General features: G+C 47.4%; 52 non-coding genes across 52 annotated transcripts; all 52 read right to left on the bottom strand.

Annotated features, from left to right (window-relative positions):
• Positions 1-100: 100 nt before the first annotated feature.
• On the bottom strand, positions 101-219 carry LOC148987485 (5S ribosomal RNA). Its single transcript, XR_016167530.1, has one exon. It is a non-coding gene; the product is annotated as a 5S ribosomal RNA (ribosomal RNA).
• Positions 220-282: 63 nt separating this feature from the next.
• Positions 283-401, bottom strand: LOC148987484 (5S ribosomal RNA). The gene has a single exon (XR_016167529.1). It is a non-coding gene; the product is annotated as a 5S ribosomal RNA (ribosomal RNA).
• A 63-nt stretch (positions 402-464) lies between these two features.
• On the bottom strand, positions 465-583 carry LOC148987483 (5S ribosomal RNA). Its single transcript, XR_016167528.1, has one exon. It is a non-coding gene; the product is annotated as a 5S ribosomal RNA (ribosomal RNA).
• Positions 584-646: 63 nt separating this feature from the next.
• On the bottom strand, positions 647-765 carry LOC148987482 (5S ribosomal RNA). The gene has a single exon (XR_016167527.1). It is a non-coding gene; the product is annotated as a 5S ribosomal RNA (ribosomal RNA).
• Positions 766-828: 63 nt separating this feature from the next.
• On the bottom strand, positions 829-947 carry LOC148987481 (5S ribosomal RNA). Its single transcript, XR_016167526.1, has one exon. It is a non-coding gene; the product is annotated as a 5S ribosomal RNA (ribosomal RNA).
• A 63-nt stretch (positions 948-1,010) lies between these two features.
• LOC148987480 (5S ribosomal RNA) lies at positions 1,011-1,129 on the bottom strand. Its single transcript, XR_016167525.1, has one exon. It is a non-coding gene; the product is annotated as a 5S ribosomal RNA (ribosomal RNA).
• A 63-nt stretch (positions 1,130-1,192) lies between these two features.
• On the bottom strand, positions 1,193-1,311 carry LOC148987479 (5S ribosomal RNA). The gene has a single exon (XR_016167524.1). It is a non-coding gene; the product is annotated as a 5S ribosomal RNA (ribosomal RNA).
• A 63-nt stretch (positions 1,312-1,374) lies between these two features.
• Positions 1,375-1,493, bottom strand: LOC148987478 (5S ribosomal RNA). The gene has a single exon (XR_016167523.1). It is a non-coding gene; the product is annotated as a 5S ribosomal RNA (ribosomal RNA).
• Positions 1,494-1,556: 63 nt separating this feature from the next.
• Positions 1,557-1,675, bottom strand: LOC148987477 (5S ribosomal RNA). The gene has a single exon (XR_016162850.1). It is a non-coding gene; the product is annotated as a 5S ribosomal RNA (ribosomal RNA).
• A 63-nt stretch (positions 1,676-1,738) lies between these two features.
• On the bottom strand, positions 1,739-1,857 carry LOC148987476 (5S ribosomal RNA). The gene has a single exon (XR_016162849.1). It is a non-coding gene; the product is annotated as a 5S ribosomal RNA (ribosomal RNA).
• A 63-nt stretch (positions 1,858-1,920) lies between these two features.
• Positions 1,921-2,039, bottom strand: LOC148987475 (5S ribosomal RNA). The gene has a single exon (XR_016167521.1). It is a non-coding gene; the product is annotated as a 5S ribosomal RNA (ribosomal RNA).
• A 63-nt stretch (positions 2,040-2,102) lies between these two features.
• On the bottom strand, positions 2,103-2,221 carry LOC148987474 (5S ribosomal RNA). The gene has a single exon (XR_016167520.1). It is a non-coding gene; the product is annotated as a 5S ribosomal RNA (ribosomal RNA).
• A 172-nt stretch (positions 2,222-2,393) lies between these two features.
• On the bottom strand, positions 2,394-2,512 carry LOC148987473 (5S ribosomal RNA). The gene has a single exon (XR_016167519.1). It is a non-coding gene; the product is annotated as a 5S ribosomal RNA (ribosomal RNA).
• A 63-nt stretch (positions 2,513-2,575) lies between these two features.
• Positions 2,576-2,694, bottom strand: LOC148987472 (5S ribosomal RNA). Its single transcript, XR_016167518.1, has one exon. It is a non-coding gene; the product is annotated as a 5S ribosomal RNA (ribosomal RNA).
• Positions 2,695-2,757: 63 nt separating this feature from the next.
• On the bottom strand, positions 2,758-2,876 carry LOC148987471 (5S ribosomal RNA). Its single transcript, XR_016167517.1, has one exon. It is a non-coding gene; the product is annotated as a 5S ribosomal RNA (ribosomal RNA).
• Positions 2,877-2,939: 63 nt separating this feature from the next.
• On the bottom strand, positions 2,940-3,058 carry LOC148987470 (5S ribosomal RNA). The gene has a single exon (XR_016167516.1). It is a non-coding gene; the product is annotated as a 5S ribosomal RNA (ribosomal RNA).
• A 63-nt stretch (positions 3,059-3,121) lies between these two features.
• LOC148987469 (5S ribosomal RNA) lies at positions 3,122-3,240 on the bottom strand. Its single transcript, XR_016167515.1, has one exon. It is a non-coding gene; the product is annotated as a 5S ribosomal RNA (ribosomal RNA).
• Positions 3,241-3,303: 63 nt separating this feature from the next.
• LOC148987468 (5S ribosomal RNA) lies at positions 3,304-3,422 on the bottom strand. The gene has a single exon (XR_016167514.1). It is a non-coding gene; the product is annotated as a 5S ribosomal RNA (ribosomal RNA).
• A 63-nt stretch (positions 3,423-3,485) lies between these two features.
• Positions 3,486-3,604, bottom strand: LOC148987467 (5S ribosomal RNA). Its single transcript, XR_016167513.1, has one exon. It is a non-coding gene; the product is annotated as a 5S ribosomal RNA (ribosomal RNA).
• A 63-nt stretch (positions 3,605-3,667) lies between these two features.
• Positions 3,668-3,786, bottom strand: LOC148987466 (5S ribosomal RNA). The gene has a single exon (XR_016167512.1). It is a non-coding gene; the product is annotated as a 5S ribosomal RNA (ribosomal RNA).
• Positions 3,787-3,849: 63 nt separating this feature from the next.
• On the bottom strand, positions 3,850-3,968 carry LOC148987465 (5S ribosomal RNA). Its single transcript, XR_016167510.1, has one exon. It is a non-coding gene; the product is annotated as a 5S ribosomal RNA (ribosomal RNA).
• A 171-nt stretch (positions 3,969-4,139) lies between these two features.
• On the bottom strand, positions 4,140-4,258 carry LOC148987464 (5S ribosomal RNA). Its single transcript, XR_016167509.1, has one exon. It is a non-coding gene; the product is annotated as a 5S ribosomal RNA (ribosomal RNA).
• A 63-nt stretch (positions 4,259-4,321) lies between these two features.
• On the bottom strand, positions 4,322-4,440 carry LOC148987463 (5S ribosomal RNA). The gene has a single exon (XR_016167508.1). It is a non-coding gene; the product is annotated as a 5S ribosomal RNA (ribosomal RNA).
• Positions 4,441-4,503: 63 nt separating this feature from the next.
• Positions 4,504-4,622, bottom strand: LOC148987462 (5S ribosomal RNA). Its single transcript, XR_016162247.1, has one exon. It is a non-coding gene; the product is annotated as a 5S ribosomal RNA (ribosomal RNA).
• Positions 4,623-4,685: 63 nt separating this feature from the next.
• Positions 4,686-4,804, bottom strand: LOC148987461 (5S ribosomal RNA). The gene has a single exon (XR_016167507.1). It is a non-coding gene; the product is annotated as a 5S ribosomal RNA (ribosomal RNA).
• Positions 4,805-4,867: 63 nt separating this feature from the next.
• LOC148987460 (5S ribosomal RNA) lies at positions 4,868-4,986 on the bottom strand. The gene has a single exon (XR_016167506.1). It is a non-coding gene; the product is annotated as a 5S ribosomal RNA (ribosomal RNA).
• Positions 4,987-5,049: 63 nt separating this feature from the next.
• On the bottom strand, positions 5,050-5,168 carry LOC148987459 (5S ribosomal RNA). The gene has a single exon (XR_016167505.1). It is a non-coding gene; the product is annotated as a 5S ribosomal RNA (ribosomal RNA).
• Positions 5,169-5,231: 63 nt separating this feature from the next.
• Positions 5,232-5,350, bottom strand: LOC148987458 (5S ribosomal RNA). The gene has a single exon (XR_016167504.1). It is a non-coding gene; the product is annotated as a 5S ribosomal RNA (ribosomal RNA).
• Positions 5,351-5,413: 63 nt separating this feature from the next.
• On the bottom strand, positions 5,414-5,532 carry LOC148987457 (5S ribosomal RNA). The gene has a single exon (XR_016167503.1). It is a non-coding gene; the product is annotated as a 5S ribosomal RNA (ribosomal RNA).
• Positions 5,533-5,595: 63 nt separating this feature from the next.
• On the bottom strand, positions 5,596-5,714 carry LOC148987456 (5S ribosomal RNA). Its single transcript, XR_016167502.1, has one exon. It is a non-coding gene; the product is annotated as a 5S ribosomal RNA (ribosomal RNA).
• Positions 5,715-5,777: 63 nt separating this feature from the next.
• On the bottom strand, positions 5,778-5,896 carry LOC148987455 (5S ribosomal RNA). The gene has a single exon (XR_016167501.1). It is a non-coding gene; the product is annotated as a 5S ribosomal RNA (ribosomal RNA).
• Positions 5,897-5,959: 63 nt separating this feature from the next.
• Positions 5,960-6,078, bottom strand: LOC148987454 (5S ribosomal RNA). The gene has a single exon (XR_016167499.1). It is a non-coding gene; the product is annotated as a 5S ribosomal RNA (ribosomal RNA).
• A 63-nt stretch (positions 6,079-6,141) lies between these two features.
• Positions 6,142-6,260, bottom strand: LOC148987453 (5S ribosomal RNA). The gene has a single exon (XR_016167498.1). It is a non-coding gene; the product is annotated as a 5S ribosomal RNA (ribosomal RNA).
• Positions 6,261-6,323: 63 nt separating this feature from the next.
• Positions 6,324-6,442, bottom strand: LOC148987452 (5S ribosomal RNA). The gene has a single exon (XR_016167497.1). It is a non-coding gene; the product is annotated as a 5S ribosomal RNA (ribosomal RNA).
• A 63-nt stretch (positions 6,443-6,505) lies between these two features.
• Positions 6,506-6,624, bottom strand: LOC148987451 (5S ribosomal RNA). The gene has a single exon (XR_016163605.1). It is a non-coding gene; the product is annotated as a 5S ribosomal RNA (ribosomal RNA).
• Positions 6,625-6,687: 63 nt separating this feature from the next.
• Positions 6,688-6,806, bottom strand: LOC148987450 (5S ribosomal RNA). The gene has a single exon (XR_016167496.1). It is a non-coding gene; the product is annotated as a 5S ribosomal RNA (ribosomal RNA).
• Positions 6,807-6,869: 63 nt separating this feature from the next.
• On the bottom strand, positions 6,870-6,988 carry LOC148987449 (5S ribosomal RNA). Its single transcript, XR_016162848.1, has one exon. It is a non-coding gene; the product is annotated as a 5S ribosomal RNA (ribosomal RNA).
• A 63-nt stretch (positions 6,989-7,051) lies between these two features.
• On the bottom strand, positions 7,052-7,170 carry LOC148987448 (5S ribosomal RNA). Its single transcript, XR_016162847.1, has one exon. It is a non-coding gene; the product is annotated as a 5S ribosomal RNA (ribosomal RNA).
• A 63-nt stretch (positions 7,171-7,233) lies between these two features.
• Positions 7,234-7,352, bottom strand: LOC148987447 (5S ribosomal RNA). The gene has a single exon (XR_016167495.1). It is a non-coding gene; the product is annotated as a 5S ribosomal RNA (ribosomal RNA).
• A 63-nt stretch (positions 7,353-7,415) lies between these two features.
• LOC148987446 (5S ribosomal RNA) lies at positions 7,416-7,534 on the bottom strand. The gene has a single exon (XR_016167494.1). It is a non-coding gene; the product is annotated as a 5S ribosomal RNA (ribosomal RNA).
• A 171-nt stretch (positions 7,535-7,705) lies between these two features.
• On the bottom strand, positions 7,706-7,824 carry LOC148987445 (5S ribosomal RNA). Its single transcript, XR_016167493.1, has one exon. It is a non-coding gene; the product is annotated as a 5S ribosomal RNA (ribosomal RNA).
• Positions 7,825-7,887: 63 nt separating this feature from the next.
• Positions 7,888-8,006, bottom strand: LOC148987444 (5S ribosomal RNA). The gene has a single exon (XR_016167492.1). It is a non-coding gene; the product is annotated as a 5S ribosomal RNA (ribosomal RNA).
• Positions 8,007-8,069: 63 nt separating this feature from the next.
• Positions 8,070-8,188, bottom strand: LOC148987443 (5S ribosomal RNA). Its single transcript, XR_016167491.1, has one exon. It is a non-coding gene; the product is annotated as a 5S ribosomal RNA (ribosomal RNA).
• A 63-nt stretch (positions 8,189-8,251) lies between these two features.
• LOC148987442 (5S ribosomal RNA) lies at positions 8,252-8,370 on the bottom strand. The gene has a single exon (XR_016167490.1). It is a non-coding gene; the product is annotated as a 5S ribosomal RNA (ribosomal RNA).
• Positions 8,371-8,433: 63 nt separating this feature from the next.
• LOC148987441 (5S ribosomal RNA) lies at positions 8,434-8,552 on the bottom strand. The gene has a single exon (XR_016167488.1). It is a non-coding gene; the product is annotated as a 5S ribosomal RNA (ribosomal RNA).
• Positions 8,553-8,615: 63 nt separating this feature from the next.
• On the bottom strand, positions 8,616-8,734 carry LOC148987440 (5S ribosomal RNA). Its single transcript, XR_016167487.1, has one exon. It is a non-coding gene; the product is annotated as a 5S ribosomal RNA (ribosomal RNA).
• Positions 8,735-8,797: 63 nt separating this feature from the next.
• Positions 8,798-8,916, bottom strand: LOC148987439 (5S ribosomal RNA). Its single transcript, XR_016167486.1, has one exon. It is a non-coding gene; the product is annotated as a 5S ribosomal RNA (ribosomal RNA).
• Positions 8,917-9,087: 171 nt separating this feature from the next.
• Positions 9,088-9,206, bottom strand: LOC148987438 (5S ribosomal RNA). The gene has a single exon (XR_016167485.1). It is a non-coding gene; the product is annotated as a 5S ribosomal RNA (ribosomal RNA).
• A 63-nt stretch (positions 9,207-9,269) lies between these two features.
• On the bottom strand, positions 9,270-9,388 carry LOC148987437 (5S ribosomal RNA). The gene has a single exon (XR_016167484.1). It is a non-coding gene; the product is annotated as a 5S ribosomal RNA (ribosomal RNA).
• A 63-nt stretch (positions 9,389-9,451) lies between these two features.
• Positions 9,452-9,570, bottom strand: LOC148987436 (5S ribosomal RNA). Its single transcript, XR_016162246.1, has one exon. It is a non-coding gene; the product is annotated as a 5S ribosomal RNA (ribosomal RNA).
• A 63-nt stretch (positions 9,571-9,633) lies between these two features.
• Positions 9,634-9,752, bottom strand: LOC148987435 (5S ribosomal RNA). Its single transcript, XR_016167483.1, has one exon. It is a non-coding gene; the product is annotated as a 5S ribosomal RNA (ribosomal RNA).
• A 63-nt stretch (positions 9,753-9,815) lies between these two features.
• Positions 9,816-9,934, bottom strand: LOC148987434 (5S ribosomal RNA). The gene has a single exon (XR_016167482.1). It is a non-coding gene; the product is annotated as a 5S ribosomal RNA (ribosomal RNA).
• Positions 9,935-9,979: the final 45 nt, after the last annotated feature.

The raw sequence follows: 9,979 nt of genomic DNA, 5'->3' as shown, positions 1-9,979 counted from the left end.
TGAGAGACTATTTCAGGAATTTTGAGGGGAAAAAAGACAATTTAGGATTTTTGAAACATTTCATTGACTCTTTTTTTTTTTTTTTTTTTTTAAACAATAAAGCTTACAGCACCTGGTATTCCCAGGCGGTCTCCCATCCAAGTACTAACCAGGCCCGACCCTGCTTAGCTTCCGAGATCAGACGAGTTCGGGCGTTCTCAAGGTGGTATGGCCGTAAGCGAAATCTGCTGCCAAAATTGGGCTATTTGAATAGTTAAAACATTAGGGTAGTAAACTATATAAAGCTTACAGCACCTGGTATTCCCAGGCGGTCTCCCATCCAAGTACTAACCAGGCCCGACCCTGCTTAGCTTCCGAGATCAGACGAGTTCGGGCGTTCTCAAGGTGGTATGGCCGTAAGCGAAATCTGCTGCCAAAATTGGGCTATTTGAATGGTTAGAACATTAGGGTAGTAAACTATATAAAGCTTACAGCACCTGGTATTCCCAGGCGGTCTCCCATCCAAGTACTAACCAGGCCCGACCCTGCTTAGCTTCCGAGATCAGACGAGTTCGGGCGTTCTCAAGGTGGTATGGCCGTAAGCGAAATCTGCTGCCAAAATTGGGCTATTTGAATGGTTAGAACATTAGGGTAGTAAACTATATAAAGCTTACAGCACCTGGTATTCCCAGGCGGTCTCCCATCCAAGTACTAACCAGGCCCGACCCTGCTTAGCTTCCGAGATCAGACGAGTTCGGGCGTTCTCAAGGTGGTATGGCCGTAAGCGAAATCTGCTGCCAAAATTGGGCTATTTGAATAGTTAAAACATTAGGGTAGTAAACTATATAAAGCTTACAGCACCTGGTATTCCCAGGCGGTCTCCCATCCAAGTACTAACCAGGCCCGACCCTGCTTAGCTTCCGAGATCAGACGAGTTCGGGCGTTCTCAAGGTGGTATGGCCGTAAGCGAAATCTGCTGCCAAAATTGGGCTATTTGAATGGTTAGAACATTAGGGTAGTAAACTACATAAAGCTTACAGCACCTGGTATTCCCAGGCGGTCTCCCATCCAAGTACTAACCAGGCCCGACCCTGCTTAGCTTCCGAGATCAGACGAGTTCGGGCGTTCTCAAGGTGGTATGGCCGTAAGCGAAATCTGCTGCCAAAATTGGGCTATTTGAATGGTTAGAACATTAGGGTAGTAAACTATATAAAGCTTACAGCACCTGGTATTCCCAGGCGGTCTCCCATCCAAGTACTAACCAGGCCCGACCCTGCTTAGCTTCCGAGATCAGACGAGTTCGGGCGTTCTCAAGGTGGTATGGCCGTAAGCGAAATCTGCTGCCAAAATTGGGCTATTTGAATGGTTAGAACATTAGGGTAGTAAACTATATAAAGCTTACAGCACCTGGTATTCCCAGGCGGTCTCCCATCCAAGTACTAACCAGGCCCGACCCTGCTTAGCTTCCGAGATCAGACGAGTTCGGGCGTTCTCAAGGTGGTATGGCCGTAAGCGAAATCTGCTGCCAAAATTGGGCTATTTGAATGGTTAGAACATTAGGGTAGTAAACTACATAAAGCTTACAGCACCTGGTATTCCCAGGCGGTCTCCCATCCAAGTACTAACCAGGCCCGACCCTGCTTAGCTTCCGAGATCAGACGAGTTCGGGCGTTCTCAAGGTGGTATGGTCGTAAGCGAAATCTCCTGCCAAAATTGGGCTATTTGAATGGTTAGAACATTAGGGTAGTAAACTACATAAAGCTTACAGCACCTGGTATTCCCAGGCGGTCTCCCATCCAAGTACTAACCAGGCCCGACCCTGCTTAGCTTCCGAGATCAGACGAGTTCGGGCGTTCTCAAGGTGGTATGGTCGTAAGCGAAATCTCCTGCCAAAATTGGGCTATTTGAATGGTTAGAACATTAGGGTAGTAAACTACATAAAGCTTACAGCACCTGGTATTCCCAGGCGGTCTCCCATCCAAGTACTAACCAGGCCCGACCCTGCTTAGCTTCCGAGATCAGACGAGTTCGGGCGTTCTCAAGGTGGTATGGCCGTAAGCGAAATCTGCTGCCAAAATTGGGCTATTTGAATGGTTAGAACATTAGGGTAGTAAACTACATAAAGCTTACAGCACCTGGTATTCCCAGGCGGTCTCCCATCCAAGTACTAACCAGGCCCGACCCTGCTTAGCTTCCGAGATCAGACGAGTTCGGGCGTTCTCAAGGTGGTATGGCCGTAAGCGAAATCTGCAGCCAAAATTGGGCTATTTGAAGAAGAAAAAAAAGAGACTCTTTCAGGCTTTCTGAAGAAACTGAGAGACTATTTCAGGAATTTTGAGGGGAAAAAAGACAATTTAGGATTTTTGAAACATTTCATTGACTCTTTTTTTTTTTTTTTTTTTTTTAAACAATAAAGCTTACAGCACCTGGTATTCCCAGGCGGTCTCCCATCCAAGTACTAACCAGGCCCGACCCTGCTTAGCTTCCGAGATCAGACGAGTTCGGGCGTTCTCAAGGTGGTATGGCCGTAAGCGAAATCTGCTGCCAAAATTGGGCTATTTGAATAGTTAAAACATTAGGGTAGTAAACTATATAAAGCTTACAGCACCTGGTATTCCCAGGCGGTCTCCCATCCAAGTACTAACCAGGCCCGACCCTGCTTAGCTTCCGAGATCAGACGAGTTCGGGCGTTCTCAAGGTGGTATGGCCGTAAGCGAAATCTGCTGCCAAAATTGGGCTATTTGAATAGTTAAAACATTAGGGTAGTAAACTATATAAAGCTTACAGCACCTGGTATTCCCAGGCGGTCTCCCATCCAAGTACTAACCAGGCCCGACCCTGCTTAGCTTCCGAGATCAGACGAGTTCGGGCGTTCTCAAGGTGGTATGGCCGTAAGCGAAATCTGCTGCCAAAATTGGGCTATTTGAATGGTTAGAACATTAGGGTAGTAAACTATATAAAGCTTACAGCACCTGGTATTCCCAGGCGGTCTCCCATCCAAGTACTAACCAGGCCCGACCCTGCTTAGCTTCCGAGATCAGACGAGTTCGGGCGTTCTCAAGGTGGTATGGCCGTAAGCGAAATCTGCTGCCAAAATTGGGCTATTTGAATAGTTAAAACATTAGGGTAGTAAACTATATAAAGCTTACAGCACCTGGTATTCCCAGGCGGTCTCCCATCCAAGTACTAACCAGGCCCGACCCTGCTTAGCTTCCGAGATCAGACGAGTTCGGGCGTTCTCAAGGTGGTATGGCCGTAAGCGAAATCTGCTGCCAAAATTGGGCTATTTGAATGGTTAGAACATTAGGGTAGTAAACTATATAAAGCTTACAGCACCTGGTATTCCCAGGCGGTCTCCCATCCAAGTACTAACCAGGCCCGACCCTGCTTAGCTTCCGAGATCAGACGAGTTCGGGCGTTCTCAAGGTGGTATGGCCGTAAGCGAAATCTGCTGCCAAAATTGGGCTATTTGAATAGTTAAAACATTAGGGTAGTAAACTACATAAAGCTTACAGCACCTGGTATTCCCAGGCGGTCTCCCATCCAAGTACTAACCAGGCCCGACCCTGCTTAGCTTCCGAGATCAGACGAGTTCGGGCGTTCTCAAGGTGGTATGGCCGTAAGCGAAATCTGCTGCCAAAATTGGGCTATTTGAATGGTTAGAACATTAGGGTAGTAAACTATATAAAGCTTACAGCACCTGGTATTCCCAGGCGGTCTCCCATCCAAGTACTAACCAGGCCCGACCCTGCTTAGCTTCCGAGATCAGACGAGTTCGGGCGTTCTCAAGGTGGTATGGCCGTAAGCGAAATCTGCTGCCAAAATTGGGCTATTTGAATGGTTAGAACATTAGGGTAGTAAACTACATAAAGCTTACAGCACCTGGTATTCCCAGGCGGTCTCCCATCCAAGTACTAACCAGGCCCGACCCTGCTTAGCTTCCGAGATCAGACGAGTTCGGGCGTTCTCAAGGTGGTATGGCCGTAAGCGAAATCTGCAGCCAAAATTGGGCTATTTGAAGAAGAAAAAAAAGAGACTCTTTCAGGCTTTCTGAAGAAACTGAGAGACTATTTCAGGAATTTTGAGGGGAAAAAAGACAATTTAGGATTTTTGAAACATTTCATTGACTCTTTTTTTTTTTTTTTTTTTTTAAACAATAAAGCTTACAGCACCTGGTATTCCCAGGCGGTCTCCCATCCAAGTACTAACCAGGCCCGACCCTGCTTAGCTTCCGAGATCAGACGAGTTCGGGCGTTCTCAAGGTGGTATGGCCGTAAGCGAAATCTGCTGCCAAAATTGGGCTATTTGAATAGTTAAAACATTAGGGTAGTAAACTATATAAAGCTTACAGCACCTGGTATTCCCAGGCGGTCTCCCATCCAAGTACTAACCAGGCCCGACCCTGCTTAGCTTCCGAGATCAGACGAGTTCGGGCGTTCTCAAGGTGGTATGGCCGTAAGCGAAATCTGCTGCCAAAATTGGGCTATTTGAATAGTTAAAACCTTAGGGTAGTAAACTATATAAAGTTTACAGCACCTGGTATTCCCAGGCGGTCTCCCATCCAAGTACTAACCAGGCCCGACCCTGCTTAGCTTCCGAGATCAGACGAGTTCGGGCGTTCTCAAGGTGGTATGGCCGTAAGCGAAATCTGCTGCCAAAATTGGGCTATTTGAATGGTTAGAACATTAGGGTAGTAAACTATATAAAGCTTACAGCACCTGGTATTCCCAGGCGGTCTCCCATCCAAGTACTAACCAGGCCCGACCCTGCTTAGCTTCCGAGATCAGACGAGTTCGGGCGTTCTCAAGGTGGTATGGCCGTAAGCGAAATCTGCTGCCAAAATTGGGCTATTTGAATAGTTAAAACATTAGGGTAGTAAACTATATAAAGCTTACAGCACCTGGTATTCCCAGGCGGTCTCCCATCCAAGTACTAACCAGGCCCGACCCTGCTTAGCTTCCGAGATCAGACGAGTTCGGGCGTTCTCAAGGTGGTATGGCCGTAAGCGAAATCTGCTGCCAAAATTGGGCTATTTGAATGGTTAGAACATTAGGGTAGTAAACTATATAAAGCTTACAGCACCTGGTATTCCCAGGCGGTCTCCCATCCAAGTACTAACCAGGCCCGACCCTGCTTAGCTTCCGAGATCAGACGAGTTCGGGCGTTCTCAAGGTGGTATGGCCGTAAGCGAAATCTGCTGCCAAAATTGGGCTATTTGAATAGTTAAAACATTAGGGTAGTAAACTATATAAAGCTTACAGCACCTGGTATTCCCAGGCGGTCTCCCATCCAAGTACTAACCAGGCCCGACCCTGCTTAGCTTCCGAGATCAGACGAGTTCGGGCGTTCTCAAGGTGGTATGGCCGTAAGCGAAATCTGCTGCCAAAATTGGGCTATTTGAATGGTTAGAACATTAGGGTAGTAAACTATATAAAGCTTACAGCACCTGGTATTCCCAGGCGGTCTCCCATCCAAGTACTAACCAGGCCCGACCCTGCTTAGCTTCCGAGATCAGACGAGTTCGGGCGTTCTCAAGGTGGTATGGCCGTAAGCGAAATCTGCTGCCAAAATTGGGCTATTTGAATAGTTAAAACATTAGGGTAGTAAACTATATAAAGCTTACAGCACCTGGTATTCCCAGGCGGTCTCCCATCCAAGTACTAACCAGGCCCGACCCTGCTTAGCTTCCGAGATCAGACGAGTTCGGGCGTTCTCAAGGTGGTATGGCCGTAAGCGAAATCTGCTGCCAAAATTGGGCTATTTGAATGGTTAGAACATTAGGGTAGTAAACTATATAAAGCTTACAGCACCTGGTATTCCCAGGCGGTCTCCCATCCAAGTACTAACCAGGCCCGACCCTGCTTAGCTTCCGAGATCAGACGAGTTCGGGCGTTCTCAAGGTGGTATGGCCGTAAGCGAAATCTGCTGCCAAAATTGGGCTATTTGAATGGTTAGAACATTAGGGTAGTAAACTATATAAAGCTTACAGCACCTGGTATTCCCAGGCGGTCTCCCATCCAAGTACTAACCAGGCCCGACCCTGCTTAGCTTCCGAGATCAGACGAGTTCGGGCGTTCTCAAGGTGGTATGGCCGTAAGCGAAATCTGCTGCCAAAATTGGGCTATTTGAATAGTTAAAACATTAGGGTAGTAAACTATATAAAGCTTACAGCACCTGGTATTCCCAGGCGGTCTCCCATCCAAGTACTAACCAGGCCCGACCCTGCTTAGCTTCCGAGATCAGACGAGTTCGGGCGTTCTCAAGGTGGTATGGCCGTAAGCGAAATCTGCTGCCAAAATTGGGCTATTTGAATGGTTAGAACATTAGGGTAGTAAACTACATAAAGCTTACAGCACCTGGTATTCCCAGGCGGTCTCCCATCCAAGTACTAACCAGGCCCGACCCTGCTTAGCTTCCGAGATCAGACGAGTTCGGGCGTTCTCAAGGTGGTATGGCCGTAAGCGAAATCTGCTGCCAAAATTGGGCTATTTGAATGGTTAGAACATTAGGGTAGTAAACTATATAAAGCTTAGAGCACCTGGTATTCCCAGGCGGTCTCCCATCCAAGTACTAACCAGGCCCGACCCTGCTTAGCTTCCGAGATCAGACGAGTTCGGGCGTTCTCAAGGTGGTATGGCCGTAAGCGAAATCTGCTGCCAAAATTGGGCTATTTGAATGGTTAGAACATTAGGGTAGTAAACTATATAAAGCTTACAGCACCTGGTATTCCCAGGCGGTCTCCCATCCAAGTACTAACCAGGCCCGACCCTGCTTAGCTTCCGAGATCAGACGAGTTCGGGCGTTCTCAAGGTGGTATGGCCGTAAGCGAAATCTGCTGCCAAAATTGGGCTATTTGAATGGTTAGAACATTAGGGTAGTAAACTACATAAAGCTTACAGCACCTGGTATTCCCAGGCGGTCTCCCATCCAAGTACTAACCAGGCCCGACCCTGCTTAGCTTCCGAGATCAGACGAGTTCGGGCGTTCTCAAGGTGGTATGGTCGTAAGCGAAATCTCCTGCCAAAATTGGGCTATTTGAATGGTTAGAACATTAGGGTAGTAAACTACATAAAGCTTACAGCACCTGGTATTCCCAGGCGGTCTCCCATCCAAGTACTAACCAGGCCCGACCCTGCTTAGCTTCCGAGATCAGACGAGTTCGGGCGTTCTCAAGGTGGTATGGTCGTAAGCGAAATCTCCTGCCAAAATTGGGCTATTTGAATGGTTAGAACATTAGGGTAGTAAACTACATAAAGCTTACAGCACCTGGTATTCCCAGGCGGTCTCCCATCCAAGTACTAACCAGGCCCGACCCTGCTTAGCTTCCGAGATCAGACGAGTTCGGGCGTTCTCAAGGTGGTATGGCCGTAAGCGAAATCTGCTGCCAAAATTGGGCTATTTGAATGGTTAGAACATTAGGGTAGTAAACTACATAAAGCTTACAGCACCTGGTATTCCCAGGCGGTCTCCCATCCAAGTACTAACCAGGCCCGACCCTGCTTAGCTTCCGAGATCAGACGAGTTCGGGCGTTCTCAAGGTGGTATGGCCGTAAGCGAAATCTGCAGCCAAAATTGGGCTATTTGAAGAAGAAAAAAAAGAGACTCTTTCAGGCTTTCTGAAGAAACTGAGAGACTATTTCAGGAATTTTGAGGGGAAAAAAGACAATTTAGGATTTTTGAAACATTTCATTGACTCTTTTTTTTTTTTTTTTTTTTTAAACAATAAAGCTTACAGCACCTGGTATTCCCAGGCGGTCTCCCATCCAAGTACTAACCAGGCCCGACCCTGCTTAGCTTCCGAGATCAGACGAGTTCGGGCGTTCTCAAGGTGGTATGGCCGTAAGCGAAATCTGCTGCCAAAATTGGGCTATTTGAATGGTTAGAACATTAGGGTAGTAAACTATATAAAGCTTACAGCACCTGGTATTCCCAGGCGGTCTCCCATCCAAGTACTAACCAGGCCCGACCCTGCTTAGCTTCCGAGATCAGACGAGTTCGGGCGTTCTCAAGGTGGTATGGCCGTAAGCGAAATCTGCTGCCAAAATTGGGCTATTTGAATAGTTAAAACATTAGGGTAGTAAACTATATAAAGCTTACAGCACCTGGTATTCCCAGGCGGTCTCCCATCCAAGTACTAACCAGGCCCGACCCTGCTTAGCTTCCGAGATCAGACGAGTTCGGGCGTTCTCAAGGTGGTATGGCCGTAAGCGAAATCTGCTGCCAAAATTGGGCTATTTGAATGGTTAGAACATTAGGGTAGTAAACTATATAAAGCTTACAGCACCTGGTATTCCCAGGCGGTCTCCCATCCAAGTACTAACCAGGCCCGACCCTGCTTAGCTTCCGAGATCAGACGAGTTCGGGCGTTCTCAAGGTGGTATGGCCGTAAGCGAAATCTGCTGCCAAAATTGGGCTATTTGAATAGTTAAAACATTAGGGTAGTAAACTACATAAAGCTTACAGCACCTGGTATTCCCAGGCGGTCTCCCATCCAAGTACTAACCAGGCCCGACCCTGCTTAGCTTCCGAGATCAGACGAGTTCGGGCGTTCTCAAGGTGGTATGGCCGTAAGCGAAATCTGCTGCCAAAATTGGGCTATTTGAATGGTTAGAACATTAGGGTAGTAAACTATATAAAGCTTACAGCACCTGGTATTCCCAGGCGGTCTCCCATCCAAGTACTAACCAGGCCCGACCCTGCTTAGCTTCCGAGATCAGACGAGTTCGGGCGTTCTCAAGGTGGTATGGCCGTAAGCGAAATCTGCTGCCAAAATTGGGCTATTTGAATGGTTAGAACATTAGGGTAGTAAACTACATAAAGCTTACAGCACCTGGTATTCCCAGGCGGTCTCCCATCCAAGTACTAACCAGGCCCGACCCTGCTTAGCTTCCGAGATCAGACGAGTTCGGGCGTTCTCAAGGTGGTATGGCCGTAAGCGAAATCTGCAGCCAAAATTGGGCTATTTGAAGAAGAAAAAAAAGAGACTCTTTCAGGCTTTCTGAAGAAACTGAGAGACTATTTCAGGAATTTTGAGGGGAAAAAAGACAATTTAGGATTTTTGAAACATTTCATTGACTCTTTTTTTTTTTTTTTTTTTTTAAACAATAAAGCTTACAGCACCTGGTATTCCCAGGCGGTCTCCCATCCAAGTACTAACCAGGCCCGACCCTGCTTAGCTTCCGAGATCAGACGAGTTCGGGCGTTCTCAAGGTGGTATGGCCGTAAGCGAAATCTGCTGCCAAAATTGGGCTATTTGAATAGTTAAAACATTAGGGTAGTAAACTATATAAAGCTTACAGCACCTGGTATTCCCAGGCGGTCTCCCATCCAAGTACTAACCAGGCCCGACCCTGCTTAGCTTCCGAGATCAGACGAGTTCGGGCGTTCTCAAGGTGGTATGGCCGTAAGCGAAATCTGCTGCCAAAATTGGGCTATTTGAATAGTTAAAACCTTAGGGTAGTAAACTATATAAAGTTTACAGCACCTGGTATTCCCAGGCGGTCTCCCATCCAAGTACTAACCAGGCCCGACCCTGCTTAGCTTCCGAGATCAGACGAGTTCGGGCGTTCTCAAGGTGGTATGGCCGTAAGCGAAATCTGCTGCCAAAATTGGGCTATTTGAATGGTTAGAACATTAGGGTAGTAAACTATATAAAGCTTACAGCACCTGGTATTCCCAGGCGGTCTCCCATCCAAGTACTAACCAGGCCCGACCCTGCTTAGCTTCCGAGATCAGACGAGTTCGGGCGTTCTCAAGGTGGTATGGCCGTAAGCGAAATCTGCTGCCAAAATTGGGCTATTTGAATAGTTAAAACATTAGGGTAGTAAACTATATAAAGCTTACAGCACCTGGTATTCCCAGGCGGTCTCCCATCCAAGTACTAACCAGGCCCGACCCTGCTTAGCTTCCGAGATCAGACGAGTTCGGGCGTTCTCAAGGTGGTATGGCCGTAAGCGAAATCTGCTGCCAAAATTGGGCTATTTGAATGGTTAGAACATTA

The sequence above is a fragment of the Pimephales promelas genome, chromosome 3 (assembly GCF_988280905.1).
Source record: "Pimephales promelas chromosome 3, fPimPro1.hap1.1, whole genome shotgun sequence".
In the NCBI taxonomy this organism is placed as follows: domain Eukaryota; kingdom Metazoa; phylum Chordata; class Actinopteri; order Cypriniformes; family Leuciscidae; genus Pimephales; species Pimephales promelas.
This window is presented reverse-complemented; position numbering and strand designations above follow the sequence as displayed.